This window comes from Nannospalax galili, unplaced genomic scaffold (genome assembly GCF_000622305.1).
Source record: "Nannospalax galili isolate Female #2095 unplaced genomic scaffold, S.galili_v1.0 scaffold11, whole genome shotgun sequence".
Classification (NCBI taxonomy): Eukaryota; Metazoa; Chordata; class Mammalia; order Rodentia; family Spalacidae; genus Nannospalax; species Nannospalax galili.
The window spans coordinates 4,288,189-4,305,622 of NW_008330735.1; the positions used below are offsets into that span (position 1 = coordinate 4,288,189).

Here is a 17,434-nt window from a genome sequence, read left to right on the forward strand (position 1 = left end):
GGGAGAATAAAAAACATTGTAGAGATTTCTGACCCATCTCAAATGATCCCTTGTGAAATAAAAAGAAGAAAGCTTAGTTATGTTTAAGGATGAAGAGGATGGTGCGAAAAAAGATCTGAAATGATGAGGGAATTCTGTAAAGCAATATCCTGTACTCTGTGATAAATCTGAGTAAGGAAAAAAAAAGCAAAATGTAATGAAGCTAATCATGCCTAATTAACTAATCATGTATTCATTAATACTGAGAAACTTTACAAAGGTATGACAAAATGAATTCAATTAAGTGTAACAGGATGTTAAACAAGACTTTTTCTACCACCTCTGAGTTTTGACAGGAACATCGAAGGTTGAGAATAAGAGGTTCCAGGTACCACTCTGTTCTAAAGCAAAACGTTATTTGATCTGGCACAACATGTAAGGCAGCAGTTCAAATTCAGTTTAGTGCATGACTCCTTCACCCACACTCAGACTAAGAGAACAGAAGACTCCCGGGGATTGCTGAGTAAATGCTGCTGGCAGTGTAGGTTTCCAGGCAGAGACTGGATGCTGAAGGTCTAGAAAGCTACATTAACATGTGTTTCAAGTAATTCTAATTCTAAGAACATAGGGAAATTTAGATGAATGTGGTCTATGGGCCCCACTTTGGAAACAGTGAACTGAAACAAAGGCAGAAGTGAAGAAAGAAAACCGGATCTATTGATCCTGCCTCAGGCTTTGGACACAGAACTCCTGGAATCTTTTGAGACTTCTCAGATGATAGAAGCAGCTTTTGTTCAAATGAGGCAACTCTTGATGGGCTCCTGAATGACAGCTTGTTAACCAGCTTAGAAAGACTAAACCATAACAGAAGCTTAGAATTTTCTGCTCACCCCCAACTTCTGGGTATGGAAGGGAAATAATGGAGATTGTGTGAATAATCAGTTGTTGTCTCCACTAAAATCCCTAAACTGCAGAGTTTGGAGAACTTCCAGATTTGTGAACATCATCCTGCCTACCTCCTCATCTGACTGTTCATCTGTTTACTTTGTGATTTCCTTTATAACAAATGAACAAATGCAGTTAAATGCTTCCATAAATTCTGGGAGCCATGTAAACAAATTACTGAATCCATGGTCTTCAGGAACACCTGAAGTGGGGCAGTTAACTTATAGGATCTACCACAAATTCCACTAACTCCAGATCAGTGAATTAGATGGCTGGACAATCAGCAGATGTCCAAAGAATATTGAAATATTGAAAATTTGATGGTGTATAAAAAATACAGTAGGGAAAGAGTCTGGTTTTCTTTTACAAAAATATTGTAAGGGGAGAACTGATTTGATGATTGAGTAAATCAGGTTGGGGCTGGACAGGCTGGTCAAAGGCGTGTTTCAGAAAACTGGGCTAAACAAAAAGAAGGTGGCACTATGCAAAATGGTGACTTATTTTCCTTTTTGAGTTATTGTGTTAGGCCCCATGCATGCCAGACAAGTGCTCAACCAGGGACTAACCTACACCCTCAGTGCTAGAAAATGAAATTAAGTGGATAAGAGAGAAATGTAGATGTGAGAAAGTAATTCTAATGTGATAGGTAAAGTAGGTGATGGATGAATCTGGTTGATAGGGAGAAAGCAGCAGGACACAGATAAAACTCCAGCAGAATAGAGTTTATTAGCAAAGGAACACATGGGACAGATTCCCTTCTGGGCAGGGAAAATGTCTGCCCCTGGGTCATAAACTGGGATTTTTATGGGGGGGGGGCTTCTAGGAGGATGCAGAAGGTTGGACAGAGGACACAACACACAGGACTGTTAAAACCTGCCCTCCTTAGAGATCAAAGGGGAAACCTGCTGTGTTGGCCAAACATTGGAGAAAAGTCTGCTGCTCTTGACTTCAAAGACCAGGGTGCTTATTAACTAGGTTCCCTTTTCTCAGGGGCTTGCGAGGTCCCTGAGGCCCTGCTGGTGAGGGGGTGGGGTTACCTGAACCATAACATAATGCTTACACAAAAACCTTAGTGAATAATTTTCAAGACTTCTTCTAAGTAAGAGTCCCATTTTCTATCATTAAGCAAACTTCACTGTTGCTCAATTTCAGCATCAGGTGGGTGGTGGAGGTATGAAGGGGGCCAGTTATTCTAGAGCTCCTTGCATTATAATTAATGAAGAAAATAAGCTTCTATATTTGGGTTTGGGGTCTAAAACTAAAGTTACGGTTTTGGCAATAATAGGACATCCAAGACCCAGTTTATGCAGCCTGTGAAAATTTGAATAGAACTAAGGATTATCCAGCTCTAGCTGGTCAAAATGACAGCAGAGAGTGTAAAAATTGTTTCCAGAACTCAGTGTCTGACTTGCAGCACAGTGCCTTCTTGTTTAGATTAGAAATCTATTAACAATGGCTGTTTTTGCATAACTTGAAGATTGAATGATGGCATTCATATTTTAGCGTCACTGGCTATAACTTGAACAAAATTTCAGGACTTAATACACATTGATACACTCAAAATGTTTTAATACAATTATGCTGAAATGATCGACAGACAGTTTCTCTTAAATATTAAGTTCATATATCAACAACAGAATACAGAAAAAAATAAGTATTTTGGGTTTAAGGCTATCAATCCTGCTCTTAAAAATTAGAAAACATTTATGTGTATACACATATAATATGTACTCTATATAAGCTTATAAAATAATGTTTTCCCAGCAGGATGTGGTGGTGCATACTTTTAGTTCCAGCACTTGGGAGGAAGAGGCAGGCAGATCTCTATGAATTTGAGGTCAGCCTGGTCTACATAGTGGGTTCCAGGCCAGCTGGGGCTACAGGGAAACCCTGTCTCAAAAAAAGACCAATAATAATAATAATAATGTTTTCCCAAAGCGTTTTCAAACATTCGTGTTGTTTATCTTTCTTTCCTTTCTCTGCCTCTGATTACCCTCCCTCCCCCTCCTCAATGATAGCTACAAGCAATCAATGGCTGGTGAGAGAGGGAGAATCATTTTTCTCCAAGGATGAGCCCCCTGACAGGTTATTCAATCCCAAGTGGTCAGCCTTAAACATATGTATATACTAGCAACACTAAATAAATTTAGTAAGTTTATATATATATAAAACAATAATACTAGACAGTTTAAATTCAAGAGAGAACGGGTGGCATGAGAGGCGTTGGAGTGGGGAGAGGCAGAGGTGGAAATGTTGCAAACACAGTATTCATGTATGATGTTCTCAAAAAATTTAAAATAAAAATTAGCAGTTTTTGCAATGCTTTGATGGAAAGATGTTAGATCATGATTAAATTTAGATCACTTTCACTTTTTTCAACTTTTTCTTTTTGAGACAGGATCTCCCTGTAGCCCAAGCTGGCCTGAAACTTGCTATGTAACTTGCTAGGCTGGCCACACTTTCACAGAGATTCACCGACCTCTGCCTCCAGAGTGCTGGGACTGAATGCCTGTGCCACCATGCCTGAATAGATTACTTTTATAATGTGAGAGCCATAATTTCATTGCTAATAGGAAATCCATCCTGTTGCATAAATGATTAAATTAAATATATTGTTAATATATTTGAGATAGCTGAAAAATTATAATTTTCAGGTTATGTCACCTGTGATCAATAATTAATACTTATCAAAACATTATATATATATTGGCCTTTTTGAGACAGGGTCTCCCTGTAGCCCCAGCTGTCCTAGAACTCACTATGTAGACCAGGCTGGCCTTGAACTCACAGAGATCCACCTGCCTCTGCCTCCTCCCAAGTGCTGGGATTAAAGGCGTGAGCCACACGCCTAGCTAAAACCTATGTATTTTTTAATTTTGTCTTTTAATTGAAATATAGTTTTGACTTGAGAACAAATAATTATTTCTGTTTTGATTTTTTTAAAGTCATAGCATCTTTTCCCGATAATAGGAAAGATATCCACATTCAGACAACTGTAAAAAGGGATCATATGTGTCCTCAGGGATTATCACAGTGCCTGGTACAGTGCATATTAAAATTAACTTTGAATAAACACATATGTAAATAAGGTCAGAATGTCATTACCCTAAAATTAATGGTAAAGCCATTATGAAAATGTTTTAAAATTAATGTTTGTTTAAGGGATATAAAAGTTCATCACGGTGTTAAAGACTGTAAAAATATACCTTGGTTTAGAAAATAAGAAATAATTCTGAAAGAAATGTCAATTTCCTAATAATTTGGCATATTTTTTAAAATTTTATTTATTATTTTTATTTTATGTGTATGCGTGTATTGCCTGCATGCAGTTAAGTGCACCTGTGACATGCAATGCCCACAGAGGTCAGAAGAGTCTGTTAGGTCCCCTAGAACTGGAGTTATGGACAGTTGTTAGCTGCCATGTGGGTGCTGGGATTTGAACCTGGGTCTTCTGCAAGAATAACCAGTGTTCTTAACCGCTGAGCCATCTCTCCCGGCCCAACTTGTCATATTTTTATATCACAACCTCAATTTGGTTCAAATATACATTTTCCTAGCAAATTTTAGTAAAAACATATAGTTTTATTGTAGATTATAAATTATTATTTTTATAGTTTATTATAGATTATTAGATTATTATAGATTATTATCAATAATCCTGGAGAGTTTACTAATAGCATTCCTTCAGGGAGCCTCAAATTAATACATATTACTTATAAATTTTACCAAAGTCATTTAAAAAAAGTACCAAATCTGTCACATAGTATCAGATTGAAAGGATGAGAAACTATTATTCTCATGCATAATTATTTACAAAAGAAATTTTTATATATAAAGTTGCATTTTATTTTTCAAGACATTCTATATAGTATTTAAAAATCAAATTTAGGGGGTTAGAGAAATGGCTCAGCACTTAAGAGCATATATTACTCTTTCAGAGGACCTGAATTTAATTTCCAGCCCACACAGCTACCTTTAACTCCAGCTCCAGGGTACTGGATGTCCTTTTCTAGCCTCTGTGGGCATTTCAACTCATGTGCACATGCCCACATATAGACCCACACATACACATAAGTAAAAATAAATCTTTTTTAAAACTCAAGTTTAGAGCCAATATACAATGATGCCTTCTGGTGCTATGAGACTGCTTTAGAGAATACTATCATGGGCTTTCTTCTTAGTCAACAAGCATCAAGCTGAAAAGATTTTCTAGAGGAAATAAAAACAAAGTTAAAAGTTGCCATAACATATCAATAATTAGAAAATGGTATAAATGAAGGATGAGAAATATTTTCTCCCTGGTCACTCATAACAGAAGCTGAACTCGGGTTGAAAGACCTGGGTTCTGTGCCCTTGACCTGACCTTTGGCAAATAGCTTGAGTTCTAGTGGAATTTATTAAAATGAAAATTACAGCACCACTGCTTTGACAGAGAAATTTGTATAGAAGTTCCTCAGAATCCCTCCTTTTTTTGAAAAAAATATGACTTCCATGACTATGTGCTCACAGGTTCTCATTGTATGAGCATGGAAACTGAGGACTTTCTGTCCTGAGAAAGGCTACTAATTATAACTCCACTGTGTGCATGTATGCATGTGTGTATATCCATGTAAATGGTATAGCTGTCAACTGAAGAGACAAGTGGGCATCTACCAGCCACCTGTGTATTTGCTGAAATATTCTAGTTATCAGATGGTAGAGGCAAGAAGGCTAGTTTCCCCAGGGGCCAGGTCAGCTTGGGAAAGTTTCGAGGAGAGTGCTCATTTCCTAACTGACTATAAGAAGTAGTGTCATGCTTCCTGGTCACAAATTCATTTTCCCAGGCAGTCTCAAATGACCCTGGTGCCTATTAATGCTACCTGGGTAAAAAGCAGAGGTGGAACCTTGCTGGAGGAAGTATGTCACTGGGGGGGAGGGTAAGGTTTTATAGCCTGGCCCCCACATTTTGTTTCTCTCTCTCTCTCTCTCTCTCTCTCTCTCTCTCTCTCTCCTCTTTCTCCCTCCCTCGACCTCCCTCTCTCTGTCCTGTGTATAGATTAAATATGACCTTTTCTGCTTCCTGACTGCCAGGCTGGTCTCAAGTTCTTGCTGCCATGCATTCTCCACCATGATGGACTGAAACCTCTCTAACTATAAGCTAAAACACTTTCCTCCTCTTAAAAAACAGAAAGCAGAGTCCATATAGAAGATTAGATAAGAAACAGTGATTTCCCCTTCATGATTTTCAATGTAAGAAAGAAAGAGGGTATGGATGCACATTCACCAGTCGTCATTCTGTAAATCACACATGGATAGTTTTCTATTTAATACTGACTTTATGATGGTGGTGGTGGTGTGCTTGTTGCTCTAAATGTGGGTTACACAGTGCTACTCATTGACTATGTTCAAAGATTTCCTTAGCCAGGCTTGGTGGCACACACTTAATTCCAACACTCAGGAGGCAGAGGCAGGTAGATCTCTGTGAGATGGAGGTCAGCCTGATCTACATAGTAAGTTCCAGGTCAGCTGGGGCTACAGATAGATCCTGTCTCAAACAAACAAACAAACAAGCAAGCAAACAAACAAACAAAGATGTCCTTAAAGCAGTTGTGTATTAACCTACTCTGGTAAAGGTTGGGTATTTATTACTTCATTTCCAGTAAGAATTAAGTCATTGTTTTCAGTTTGTTTCTTTTTAAGTGGATGCAGATAGGCAAAACTGAAAGAGTAACATCAAAGTAAGGGAGACAAGGGCTAGAGAAATGGCTCCGTGTTAAGAGCACTGGCTGCTCTTGCAGGGGACCCAGGTTCAGTTCCCAGTATCCACATGGTGGCTAAGAAACCCTTCTTAACCCCAGTACCAGGAAATATAACACCCTCTTCTGGCCTCCACGGGCACTGCATATACATGGTGCACTTACTTACATGCATGCAGGCAAAACAATCAAACACATATATTTTTAAAAAAGAAAAAAAGAGTAAGGAAGACAATAAAGTTTGTTTAAAGTCAGATAGGTCCCATGAAAATCTGAAGCCTTCTTTATAGATCGCCTGAAAGGCAAAAAAAATATAGCTTGTGTTTGTTCTGATTCACAAAGTCCACAACTGAAGTTCACAATAGATATTCTTCAGTATTTTTACTAGTCCACTGAGTCCACATACAGGGGCTGAAGATTTAGAAGCCTTTAGGGACCAAGCAAATAATAGACCTGTATGGAACAGGGTGGAACTAATGTGAGGGCCACTTTAGGAAATGGCAGAGAAGAGACCCTAGCTAACTGAACATGTATGTCCAGTCTAAACCACACAGCTTATGCCTGATTGGCATCCAATGCTGCTGACATTTTCAAGAAAATCAAAACGTAAAATGGTTGGTTGTACATGAAACATCTATTTCTATAGGTTCATAACTAACACATGTATCTGTGACATTGTACAGAACAAACAAAATTGAGGGGCTCAGCAGTTTCTAACCTCTGTGTGTATATATGTGTATATGTCTGTGCATGTGCATGCCATGTGCTACTATAAATAATTTTTAATTTAACACTAAAAGTTAGATCTTTTTCATATTTCCTAAAAATGAAGCAGTATCTATTTTAAATGGTATCCTGAAAAATGACTTTGATTTGACTGCTTATCTGTAAAATGTTCAAAGTATCTTTTGAAATGTAGCATCTTTTTGAAACTTTTAAGTCTGCTCAGGTCACTTAGCAATAACATTGCTGGTTTGCCTTTCATCCACTGATGGTCAGATGCACAAAATAAAAAAAAGCATTAAAGGGAGAATATGTGCAAAGACTTGCTATATTGAATACGAATAAGATGATTGACAGCAAATGAGACACAACTGAACTAATGAGGCGTGATATGTTTGCAATATTCTTTGCAAGTTGTCAGGTTGCTACTTTAAGTGCTAGTTCTATTATTTTTAGCATACAAAAGGCTATGTCTTGATTCATAGCTTTTGTTAAAATCATATTAAACTTAGGAGAAGTAGGAAATTTTGTCTCTGGAAGTTTTTGTCATGAGGATATGTACTAATCTATAACGAAATATGAGTATGATGAAACTAAGTCATATAAGTACTTCACACACTTGAGAACAAATATGTACATTTGAAAGTATTTACCCAGAGGTGAGGTAACTTCCAAAAATCTTGGTCTTAATGATTTTTTTCTCAATGTATATTTTTCATTGAATTTTTGTGCATTTTATATAATAATATTAATCATATTTAGACCCTCTCCCCCATCCACACCCCATAGCCTTACCCCAACAGATTTCATACATTCTGTCATACATGTTAAGGCCTATTGAGTCAAGATTATGTACCCAGATTTCCCTCAGTTCAAGTTCATCCACTGGAATCTAGTCAGTCTATCTAGAGTCACTCCCTTAAAGAAGATCAACTCTCCTTCACCCAGCAGTAATCAATTGTCAATAGTTCTCAGCTAAGGTTGGGACCTCCTGTGCATTTCCCCAGTTCTATGCTGGGTTTTTGTTGAACTGAGTTTGCATGGGTCTTGTGCATTGTTTCAAGTTCATATGAGCAAGCTCCCAGAGGCCTGGAAGACTCTTGTTTCCTTATGATCATACACCAGCCCTGGCTCTTAAAGTCTTTCCACTCCGTCTTCTGAGATAGTCCCTGAACCACGGGAAGGAAGGTTTGATATAGGACTCCAATCCCGGGACAATCACTGCAGTCATTGATTCTCTACACTTTGGCCAGTTGTGGCCTTCTGTGTGCATTGCCCTCTGTGGCATGAGAAAGCTCTGCTGGTGAGAACTGAGTGATGTATTCATATTTTCAGTCCCCAGATTTTTAAAAAATATATGTTCTAGTTTTCCACTCCTTCTGCTCTTATGCTTCCATCATGAAGGGTTTTGTTTCCCAGGAAAAGACAAGCTGAATTAATACAAAGGCAAATAACGCTCATTTGCATAAGAACCTGCCTCCTCCCAGCTACTCTAAACATGCATGCCTGGTGCCCTTGGAGGTCAGAAAGGGCATCAGATCCCCTGAAACTGGAATTACAGATGGTTGTGAGCCACTATGTGGATGCTGCAAGCCAAACCCAGGTCTTCTGCAGGAGCACTCAGTGCTTTAACCACTGAGCTGTCTCTCCAGCCCCCTAACTACCCTACTTTTCTCCCACCTTCCTTCCCTCTTGTTCTGTGTTAAACAATCATGTATTGTGAATAGAGATTTTTCAAAAATTTAAAACATACAGCATTTTATTTTTGAGACAGGGTCTCGCATATCCTAGTTTGACCCCAAACTCACTACGTAGAAGATGACCTTGAACTTCTGATCCTTCTGCCTCCACCTCCCAAAACTTACTGCATTCTAAAAGCTGACATCTCTCTTTGTCCACATGAAGGACAAGAACATTGAGTGCTCAGCTTTGGCCCCATTGTCTCACCAGCCTGACCAGAGGACGAAAAAACCTGGATAAGGCTCAGACCAGCCCAACAGAGAGATTGTCCTCTGATTTCAGAACCCAGAGCATGAAGAGCATGCCCATCAAGCTGGAGCCTCCCAATCACCTACAATTTGGGCTGGAACTATTAATCAGATCATTCTCTCTAACATAGCCAGTCAGTTACTCCCTACTCACCATTTAAAATTTCTGTTTATATTCTTAGTTTGTATCATAATCTTTTTCAGACAGCTTTATTGGGAAATAATTGTCATAGAATATCAGCTGTATGCTTGACAGGCATATAAATAGTAAAATTTGATGTTTTGAAATATGTTTATGCCCATGAAAACATCATATAAATGACAATAATAAACATATCCATGTCTGTCACTCCCCAGAAATCACTCCTAATGATTCTTGGTGCATGTTTAAAGTCCTTCCTTCTGTCTCTCTCAACTGTCCTGTCTCTTTTCCACCAGTGGTCCATTGTGTATGAATGCGGTCAAGCAGCCTGGACCCTTGTCTTGGTTCTGCTGTTTTTGTTAGTAAAATTCCATCCCTATTTTTGCATTATCAAGAATTAATTCCTTTGTGTTACTGAGTAGTATTCTGTTGCATTAATAAATCATAATTGGCTAATCTTTCACCTATGGATGGGCATTTGGGTTGTTTCTAGCTTTTTCACCTTTTGAAAATAAAGTTATTGTGAACATTCATATGCAAGCCTTGGTGGAACATATACTTTCATTTTACTTGGGTAAATTTTTCAGAATAGAATTTAGCTAGACTATGAAGTAGATAAATGTTTACATTTTAGAAAAGTATCAACTATTTTCAAAGTGGCCAGACCATTTGATATTTCCACCAGCAATATATGATGAGAATTCCACTTGTTAACATCCGAACTCACTTGGAATGGTCAGTCTTTTAAATATCAGACATGCTAATAGAGTCACAGCAACACTTCATTACAAGCTTATTTGAATATGTTTTATTTCTATCAAGTTCAAAACACTTGCTAGTTTACATTATGATGTCTCTTTTGATTCATGAAGTATTTAGAAATGTATTTCTTCATGTTCAAGTATTTGGAGGTATTCCAGAAATCTTTCTGTGATTGAGTTCTTTTTTATCAGTTTATTCTGGGAATTGTGATCTAGGTCCTTGAATATGGTAAGCACACAGTCTTCCACTGAGCTAAATCCTAGCTCCTCTGCTACTAATTTCTAGTGTAACTGTATTGAGGTCACAGAATATACTTTATATTACTTAAATTCCATTAGATTTGTATCATCACCATAAACTAATTTATATATATTATAGATCACTATGTGGTACCCTTAAAAAGAATGTCTTCAGGGATCTGGGGAGACAGAGCAGCAGTAAAGTTCTTCCTATGCAAATATGAGGACCAGAGTTCTATCATTAGCACCCACATAAAAAGCAAGGCATGGTGGTGGGCACTTATAATCCCAGACAGGAGAGGCAGAAATGGGGGATTTCTGAGGCCTCACTGGCCAGCCAGCCTGGCTGAATCAGTAAGCCCCAGGTCCCAGTGAGAGATCCTGTTTCAAAAAAACAAGGTGAGTAGCTACTAAGGAATAAAATCTGAGGTTCACCTCTGGTGTTCACATGCATGTGAATATACACATACATGCACTAACACACATAAACATGTATACACACCCACATATACACAACAGAATGTCTTCTAGTGTTGATGAGCTCATTATTCTATAAATGTTCATTAAATCAATTTGGCTAATAATGTTTTAATTTTTGTGTCCATCCAGATTTTTTCTACTACTATTTAGCTATTGAAACACAATACTGTTTCTTTTTAGTTTCATTTGTTTTCTTGTGTGCATTAGGTTTTTGTGTGATGTGTTCCATGTATGTGTGTGAATGCAGGGACAAACATGGTCTGGTGCATATGGAGGTCAGAGGACAACCCCAGGCGTTGGTCCTCACCTTCCACATTTTTTGAAAGAGGGTCTCTTTGTTTTACACTGCTGCATACACTAAGCTAGCTGCATCATAATTCTCTGTGGATTCTCCTGCTTCTGCCTTCCATCTCCTGGCTCTGCCTCCCATAGGATCCATGGGAGTACAGACACATACTACTGCACCTGGCTGAAAATGGATTGTGGGGATTCAAATTCAGGTCCTCATAGCTATGTGGCAAGCATTTTACCTAAGGAGCCATCTCCTCATCCTACAATTTTGTTACTACCTAATATAGTTGAAGACCTTTCTACAGCTCTAGATTTTTCTCCTAGCAGTGTTATCAGCTTTCTACTACATTGAAACTATGTCATTAGGTGAATAAACCTTTAGGGTTTTTTTTTTTTTTTTTGGTTTTTTAAAAATTTTTTGGTCAAATTGAAATGGGAAGAAAGAGGGTCCCCTAGAGGGTTCTTAGTCTCATTCATAAAAGAATTTAAGAATGGATCCAAATGGAAGCTTTTACGATTTTATTAGAATCTTAAAGAAAAATCCTCAGAGCAGGAGGGCTGGTAATCCTGACAGCTTCCCTGAGGAGGTGAACAGTGGGAAGAAGGAAAGAAAATCATGAAGCCATGCAGGTTTAGAGCCTGCATGGAGGTCAGACACGTGGCTGACTTGTGGCTGGGAGAAGGAAGCTTTAGAGAAAAAGTGAAGAAATACAAGATGCTAGGGGCAGCCCAAAGCCTTAAAGAAAGCATGTTTAGTAAGAAAGGCATGAAGAAGAAAAGGAGAAATTACACTTTCCTGAAAAGTTCAGGAAAGCAGACAGACTTACAGAGACCTACATGGCTGTGGTTGGTCTGGAAGTTCTGCGGTGGGGCCAGGGGTGGGTGTTCAGCTAGTTCCAGGGCAGAAATATTCGTTACCTTATTAACACGCTAAGTATTCTGCCCATCTATTTATCGTAACTTAAGGTGAACGTGCCTTCCTGGGAGTGGTTATATCACCAGGTGATTGACCAGTGAGACTGGAAAAGTAGGTCCTCCAACAAATAGACTAGACATTTTTTAATAGTCTGGACAAGTTCAATTTATGGGGCTTATTGATACCCTAACAAAATGACTCCTTCATCATTTTGAAATAACACCTATGCCTGGTAACATTTTTTTTTCCTGAAATCTACTTTCTGATATGAAAAAATTAGCCCATAGATAGGTCTTGCTTTTTATTTGATGTTTTTCTTTTTATTTATTTTTATTTTTATAAAAATATAGACCTCAGTGGATAGACTTGCACTGGGGAACATCTGAGGGCTCTGAATTGATACTGTGAGTCTTAACACGGATGACAGAGAATATGGGTTCCAGTGGGTTGGGGGGTATAAAGATGATTAAGATTGTTTGAGATACTCTATGTGAAATACACAAGAATTCAATAAAAACAAATTTTAAAAAATGTTTGGACACTGTCCCAACTACCACCTAGAAGCGAAGCTCTATTCAAAGCCCCAAGGAAGACATCATAGTCATAACCATGCAAAAAAATCTTTGGGAAAAAGATCACTGGACTCCAGGGGAAACCCAACAGCAGAGGTGGACCTGCACATGGCCAATGGTTGATTCAGAGCAGCTGTGCCCAGTGGAGCTTCCACAGTATCTATGAAGCACTGGGACTAAGAGATGGAAACAAATCATGCTTCCTATGGAAAGGAGTGCTGAAGGCTGTGGAACACATCAAGACTCTAGGTCCTGCTCTGCTGGAAAAGAAACTAAGCATTGTGGATCAAGAGAAAGTACACAGATTTATGATTGAGCCGGACAGGACAGAGAATAAGTCCAAGTTTGGGGCTAATGCCATCGTGGGTGTGTCCTTGGCTGTGTGTAAGGTGGGAGCAGCTGAGAAGGGACTTCCCATCTACCAACATATTGCAGGTCTTGCAGGGAACCCTGACCTTGTACTCCCAGTGCCTCCCTTCAATGTGATCAATGGGAGCTCCCATGCTAGAAACCAGCTGGCCATGCAGGAGCTCATGATTCTGCCAGTGGGAACCAGCTCCTTCAAGAAAGCCATGCATATTGGCACTGAGGTTTACCACCACTTCAATGGGTTCATTAAGGCCAAGTATGGGAAGGGCACCATCAGTGTGGGGGATGAGGTCGGATTTGGATCCAATATTTTAGAGAACAATGAGGCCCTAGAGCTGCTGAAGACAGCCATGAGGGCAGCTGGTTACCCAGACAAGGTGGTAATTGGCATGGATGTGGCAGATTCCGAATTCTACTGCAACAGGAAGTATGATCTTGAATCATACTTCAGGGTTACCTGATCTTGAAACATCAGTCACCTGATGATTCTGTCTGCCATATCTCTGGAGAGAAACTTGGAGAGCTGTATAAGAACTTCATCAAGAACTATCCTGTGGCCTCCACTGAAGACCCCTTTGACCAGGATGACTGGGCAAAATGGACTTCATTCTTCTCTGGGGTGGACATGCAGATTGTGGGGGATGACTTCACAGTTACCAACCCCAAGAGGATTGCCCAGGGTGTTGAGGAAAAAGGCCTGAAACTGCCTGCTGCTGAAGGCCAACCAGATCAGCTCATGAAGGAATCCATCCAGGCCTGAAAGCTGGAACAGTCTAAAGACTGGGATATGATGGTGAGCGACCACTCTGAGGAGACCGAGGACACATTCATTGCTGACCTTTCTATTTCTGTTCTTGGTCTACACAGGACAGATCAAGACTGGTTCCCCCTGCCAGTTCATGAGGACTGAGGAGGATCTTGGGGCCAAAACTGTCTTTGCTGGTCAAAAGTTCCATAATCCAAAGATCAAGAGAGAAACTGGAGGCTCCAAGATCCCACAGGAAAGATGCAGGTCTTCTCCATTAAATAAATAATGGTGCCAAAAAACCAACAAAAACTGGGGCTGGAGAGATGGCTCAGCTGTTAAGAGCACTGACTTCTCTTGCAGAGGACTCGGGTTTGATTCCCAGCACCCACATGGCAGCTACGAACCATCCTTAACTCCAGTTCCAGAGGAATCTGAAGCCTTCTTCTGACCTCTGCAGCATTGCACAATACGGGTGCAGTCACATACATGCAGGCAATATACTCCTACACATAAATAAAAATTAAATAAAAATTTTAACAAGTATTTATTTTTATGTGTATGTATGTATTGCATGCATGTGTGTAAGTGCACCTGTGTTGTGCAGTGCCCGTGGAGGTCAGAAGAGGGGGTTGGATCCCTGGAACTGGAGTTAGGACAGTTGTTAGCCGCCATGTGGGTGTTGAGAAAATGAATCCAAGTCCTCTGCAAGTGCCACCAGTGCTCTTAACCACTGAGTCATCTCTCCAGCCCCTATGGAATGTTTTAAGTAGGGTGTTTAATTACATACATTTAATGTGATTAGTAATACAATGAGTGTAAGTTTATCATCTTGCTGCTTATTTTCTATTTCTGTTCTTTATTTCCTTTCCCATCTTCACCTGTCTTTGGGGATTATTTGTATCTCATTTTATCTAGCTGCTTTTGCCCGCTAGCCATGAGCTGCTGTTATGTTCTCTTCGTGCTGCTTCACTGCCTAAATCTTTAACTATCACAGCCTAGTTTCACTTGATAGCTTATCATTTGACAAACAACATAAGAGTTTTTTTCTATTTCTCTCTTGTTAGGACCTGTGCTATTTTCGTCTCACATTTGCTCCTACATATTATCTATGCATTACAATTTTTTGCATTAAAAAATCCAATTGTTTCAAAGAGCCTGAAAGATAAGTAAGGATGCTATTTTATCTTTTATGTAATCGCTCTTTCCAGTTTTTATTTCTGTCTGGTATGAGTAGTCTTATGTTTTGTGGACTGCCTTTAACACTGCTTTTAGTGCAGTTTTGCTGCTAGTGAATCTTTTCAGGCTGTGAATATCTTGATTCTTTATTTTGCTTTAATTTTCAGAAGGCGTTTTCACTGGAAAATATGTCTATGTTGACAGGTCTGGTTTTCTCCCCTTTTAGTGTCTGAATGAGCTTCTTCCACTGTGTTCTCACTTGCATCGTGGCCACAAGAAATCTGCAGTCACCTTTATCTTTGTTCGTCTTGTATAGTATGTCTCTTTTCTGCTTTTGTGACTTTTCTCTTTATCACTGATCTTAAGCAATTCTGTTATTGTGTTGTTTCTTCACATTTTTTGTGCTTGGAGTTTTGGGGGTTCTCACAAAATTTGAGAAATTTCAAGATTCATTTTCTTCCATTATTTTTCTCTCCCCTGACTGAAGAGATACTGATTTCTCAGAAACTAGTACATGTTTTCTTACATCTCACTGACACTGGTTCTTTCTTTTTCTCTTGGGTAATTTTCTCTCTGGTTTTTATTGTGAATAGTTTCCATTGTTATCATTTCACATTCACTATTTTCTTTCACATTGTCTAATCTGCCACAGTCATGTTCAGTATACTTTCATTTTGTGTATGATAGTTTTATCTCTAGAAATTTATTGAGATTTTTAAATCTACCTTATCTTTATTACATTTGTTCAGTATTTCCTTTAGTTTCTCAAACACATAGAATATGGTTGAAACAACTCCTTTAACACCCTGCCTATTAATTCTATCATATGTATCATTTTTAGGTCAGTTATAAATAATTGTTCTTTTTTCTTCTTGTCATAACTGTAAACTAAATGTGTTGAGACAGCTTTGGTGCCACATTCAACAGTTTGCTTTTGTTGTCATTGCAAGTTGATGACTGATGTGCATCCACAGACAACACTGACTTTGCTTCAGAGTTCTTACTGCCCACACCAGTCACACACTGTTCCATATCAAGCTAGGTCTTCCTTTGAGTTTGTCTGTCATTCATGAACTATGCTGCAAAGATCCACCTGTCCCTAGCTGTTGTCTTCCTTTCTTTCTGGGTTTCTTTCTATTTTATTCATTTATTCCTTTTTTTGCCAATTAACCTTTCTATTGAAATTTTGTATATTTCATACAGAACATCCCAATCAATCTTAATCATCTTTATACCCTCTTTCCCACTGGCACACTTCCATACTCCTCCCTGGAATTCACACCTTCTGTTATTTGTCTTAAGGCCTTATTGAGTCAAGTTAGTACCCCCAGATGTCCCAAGTGCAAGTTCATGTTCTGAGGTCTAGCCAGCCTATCTAGAGTCTCTCACTTTAGGAAGATCAACTCTTCCTCACCCATCAGTAATCGGTTGCCAATGTTTCTTCAGCTAAGATTGGGGTCCATTTCTCCAGTTCAATGCTGTCCATTTCTCCAGTTCGATGCTGGGGTTTTGTCTGCTTGAGTTTGCATGGGTCCTACTCTTTCTTTCTTTCTCTTTCTTTCTTTTCTTTTTTTTTTTTTTTTGAGCATAATTGAAATTCATGTTTATTTCTGCTGTGCATATAACAAAATATTTAGGCATTTAAATGAGCAAATAAAGCTTAGATATAGAATGAGACATGATTTGCCTAATAAGATATAATTTGGGGGATGAAAATTTATGCTTTAAACTACATTTATATTTTTACACTTTTTTTCTTATGTGTTTTTGTCTCTACTCACCACTAAGATGTGCTGCTACCACACTAGGTACACAACAGCAGCTTCTTGATTTGATGCTGACCTATGGGCAGTATTGTGCTGTGACTGAGTCTGTTCTTGGGTTACAAATTCTTGACTGCTTGCATTTGCATTCCTATGTAACCGCAACAGGTATGACTTTAAACAAGTGATAAATTTCTTTGAGGTGAGCTGCCATTTCCTAGTCTGTAAAGTTAGTCATGATAATAACCTTCCCAGACTGATATGAGGTTTAAAAATGGTGATGCAGCATAAAAAAGTTAGAATGGTGCTTGACTCAGAAGTTTGTGCTTGTTGCTAGCGTAAAATGTACAGCCAGGGTTTACACTTGGGAATCTGATGCTGTAGCTCATGATTTTTATTGACTGTGTAAAATTTTTATACCTGTTTGACAGTTTGCTTTTCGTGTTAAATAATATTTTCCTTCTGCATTCATGACTGGGCCAGCTTCTCTTATGACTAAGTATCTTCATTTTTATTTCCTCACTAAGCACATCTTTATCCAGCAAGAAACTTCTCAGTCTTGAAGTATAACAGGGCTTATTTTTGTCAACATTAGTTTAAATATAA

General features: G+C 38.7%; 1 protein-coding gene and 1 pseudogene across 1 annotated transcript in view; one reads left to right on the plus strand and one right to left on the minus strand.

Moving 5' to 3' along the window:
* The window catches only part of Dcdc1 (doublecortin domain containing 1), a 469,865-nt gene that overhangs the window by 218,730 nt on the left and 233,701 nt on the right, over nucleotides 1–17,434 (minus strand).
* LOC103748961 lies at nucleotides 12,848–14,175 on the plus strand (annotated as a pseudogene).